The sequence below is a fragment of the Megalopta genalis genome, unplaced genomic scaffold (assembly GCF_051020955.1).
Source record: "Megalopta genalis isolate 19385.01 unplaced genomic scaffold, iyMegGena1_principal scaffold0628, whole genome shotgun sequence".
NCBI lineage: Eukaryota > Metazoa > Arthropoda > Insecta > Hymenoptera > Halictidae > Megalopta > Megalopta genalis.
The window spans coordinates 13,652-17,500 of NW_027476697.1; the positions used below are offsets into that span (position 1 = coordinate 13,652).

The 3,849-nt window shown below is 56.6% G+C and overlaps 1 pseudogene; it reads right to left on the reverse strand.

Moving 5' to 3' along the window:
- Positions 1-3,442: 3,442 nt before the first annotated feature.
- Positions 3,443-3,849, reverse strand: part of LOC143263478 (large subunit ribosomal RNA) — a 2,994-nt pseudogene continuing 2,587 nt past the window's right edge.

Below are 3,849 nucleotides of genomic sequence, written 5' to 3' on the forward strand. Positions count from 1 at the left end.
TAAGTGCGGAAAGAGCTCTCTCCAACCGCGCCAGACCTGATTCAACGTCATCGGAGCATTGAAAGTACTGGCTGATCAGGAAGAAGCTCCCAAACGAACCCGAGATGCTGACACAGGACAAATGCGTGTCGCACAAGTTAGAGACTTTGACCACGGTTAGATCCGGGTTTCTGACCGCTATTGCAGCCATCACCGGTTCGCCTGCCGTGATCAGCCTCGTTCTCAAGCCTAGCCCGGGCACAGTACCCCGCCAGCTATATGGCTCTTGTGCAAGCAACACATCTACCCCTCGCCTATGCATCTCAGTCCGGACTTCGTCGGTCACGTTTCGGGCCCGCTGCATGTTATGCTGCATGACCCGTATGACTCTCGAGCGTCGCCGGTCGTTTGTACTATCCATTCAATTCAAATTATTCTTGTCTAACGCGAGACATCTCCAAAACCAGCGCTTCCTGATAGGAGGCGCAGGCCGGGTCTCGCGACTTGTGTTCAAATGGTCGCCCTCTGTCTTTACAGTTGGAGCAGACCGGAGGCTTGCTCTTCCTGTTACAGAGGGCATAGCCGTGCCCTTTTTCGGCACAATGTCCGCAGACATCCTCTTTGAATTTGCAGCGCTTCGCCGTGTGCCCGAAGCGCTGGCACTTATAGCATCGGGTGACCTGTATGAAGTCCCGCACACGACAGGAACTCCACCCGAGGTACACCCGGTCCCCTCTCTGCGCCAGCCGCCGACGAATCTGCGGACTGACGGCCACTACCCAGTTGGCTGTCTCCGGGGTCTTGCCAGCCATGCGACTGACCCGAACACCCGAAGGCACATCCTTCTGGGACGCCTCAGAGAGGTTTTGCCTCCAAAGACTGGAGGCAATTTCCTCCTTGCCCATCCCTTTCGGAATGTCATAAATCAGGACCTCGGGGTCCCGTTTGCTGGGCAAGGAGACGGACAGTCCCGCACTCGCCAGCTTCTTATTGCCTACGAAGGCTTTTAGGTCCTCCTTGCGATCGGTTTCGACGACGATGCCACCGGAGTGGATGCGTCGAACCGATCTGACACGGATCGCCTCCTTCGCAGGTTTTACGATCGACAGAACAGCTCTCTTAGTAGCATCGCTGTTCTGTCCTTTATCCTTTGGCGGGAAGATACGCACCACGTATTGTGTCGGTGGTCTTCTCGCCTCCGGAGTCGCTGACTGGTTGACCTTTGCCACTTGGGCGTAGGTCAACTGCGCGGCATTGGAGACCGTCTTCGGGAGGGTTCCCTTGGACGGCCCAGGTCGCGCCGCACTCATTACGGCAGGACGCGCTTTTAGGTCCGCCCTGACCGCGGCGAGTTGCCCTTCGACGAAGCTGTTTCGTTGAATCAGCTCCTGGACCAACTCGTTGAGTGCTCCGACTTCTGCTAGTATCTTCGACCCGGACTCCTTGTTGACTTTCGACTCGGGTCGAAAGCAAAAGGTCCGTATCTCCGATACTCGCCTGAAGGCTTCGTCTCTCACGAGATCGAGAGGCCGTACCTTGTGCCCGGAAACCGTCCCCTTCGATTTCCTGGCCTGGTTTGCTGCGGCCTTGCCAGTAGGTGCGACTGGCTTGGCACGCTTCGACTTTTTGGTGACGGTTTTCCAACCGCCACCTTCGGGGTCTTCGACACGCACGGGTGCCGGTTGCACCTTCACGAGCGTGTCTTTGACTGATTCGATTTTTCTGGGTTTCTCCTTCCCAGCCTTGCGGCTGGGGGAGTCCCCCGACTTGGGCGCTGTCCCCACGTTACCGGTATCCGGCGCGCCTTCTACCGTGGCCTCAGTTTTCACCGAGACCGCTCGCGTGGGTGTCACGCATCTCTCCAAGGTCACACGAGGATTGGCGATGTTCAGCACCTTCCCGGACCTTGTCTTTTTCGCAGACGCAGGAGGGCTAACAGCTGCTGCTGTAGCTTCCGCGTCTGTGGCGACGGCTTCACTCCGAGTAGGAGCTGGACCCGCCGACTTCGAACGTTCAATTTGTACTTTCAATTTAGATCCCATAGTTAGATCTTTGCCTTCATCCGGTACGCTCCCCGGCCACCACCGACCCACACATTTTGGAACCCGCCATCAGGCTGGGTTAGGGCTACGCACCGGACATAGTCTGCTGACTGGGCCGATTGCTCAACCCAGCCCGCGTCCTCGCCCGTCAGAACCCACTCGCCGAAGCGTATGGTCGTTCCAAGCCGATTGACTGGACCAGGGCTGCTTTTCTCGTCCAGCCTCCCATCTAGCCGAAGCAGAGGCCAAAGGTACGTGTTGGGGACGTCTCACCCGCAGGAGAGGGCCCCCTCAGATCCCAGGATCCTCTTTTCCGACGACAAGGGTCGCCACGCACGGCAAACACGCGGGAGACAGCAGTCGGAGAGGCTGCCTCTTCCTCTCCACCACACTTCGTTCGGTTCGCTGCGTTTTGAGAACACGAGCTATCCAGCGGTACCTTTTTCGTGGAGGCTCAAGTGTGGCTAGGGCACGTTTGCCCCTTGCGGCCTGGGTTGCCCAGGTGATTGGTTGCATCCCGATTTCTAGATCCAGCGGCATGTTGCTACGTGGCGCGCTCAGACAACGAAAATGCGGCATTCCGGTCAGACCAGAAAAACCGCACAACGTGACGCGGGGGACTGCAGCCACAAGTGACAACAGTCCCCCGGTAGGGAGTAGTACAGCATATTCAATGCTGTACATGAACACGCCACAGCCCGTATGCTTAGTTCAAGGGCCTCGCCATTATGCGAAGTACTACATGTACAACGCACTGGCGGTCTCAAAATACCCTCATCGCCGATGCATCTGATGCATCCGTCAACTCGGCAGCATTCACTCCGTCGGCGTGTTGCTTTGTGGCGTGTTCAGATAACGAAAATGCGGCATTCCAGTCAGACCAGAAAAACCGCATAACGTAACGCGGGGGACTGAAGCCACAAGTGACAACAGTCCCCCGGATGGGAGTAGTGCAGCATGTTCAATACTGCACAAGAACACGCCACAGCCCGCTTGCTTAATCACGGGCCTCGTCATTATGCGAAGCACTACATGTACAACGCACTGACGGTCTCTCGAGTGCCTTCATCGCCGATGCACCTATCGACTCAGCAGCAACATTCAATCCGACGGCGTGTTGCTTCGTGGCGTGTTCAGACAACGAAAATGCGGCATTCCAGTTAGACCAGAAAAACCGCATAACGTGACGCGGGGGACTGCAGCCACAAGTGACAACAGTCCCCCGCTAAGGAGTAGTACAGCATATTCAATGCTGTACATGAACACGCCACAGCCCGCATGCTTAATCTCGGGCCTCGCCATTATGCGAAGTACTACATGTACGACGCACTGACGGTCTAAAATGCCTTCATCGTCGACGCATCCATCGACTCGGTAGTAGCAACAACCTACGCGAGGACTAGTTCGGGGGTCGCCTCTCAACCCTGGGTGGCCACAGACCGCCACCGCCAGTAGATAGGGACAGATGGGAATCTCGTTAATCCATTCATGCGCGTCACTAATTAGATGACGAGGCATTTGGCTACCTTAAGAGAGTCATAGTTACTCCCGCCGTTTACCCGCGCTTTTTTGAATTTCTTCACGTTGACATTCAGAGCACTGGGCAGAAATCACATTGCGTCAACACCCGTGGGGGCCATCGCAATGCTTTGTTTTAATTAGACAGTCGGATTCCCCTAGTCCGTGCCAGTTCTGAGCTGAGCGTTGAATGGCGGCCGAAGAGGACGACCGCACCGATGGGAAACGCCACGGAAGCCTCGCAGCAAGGAAGATCCGCGGGAGGCCAAGGCACGGGACCGAGCTCGGATCCCAGCCACGAGAGCCGTTC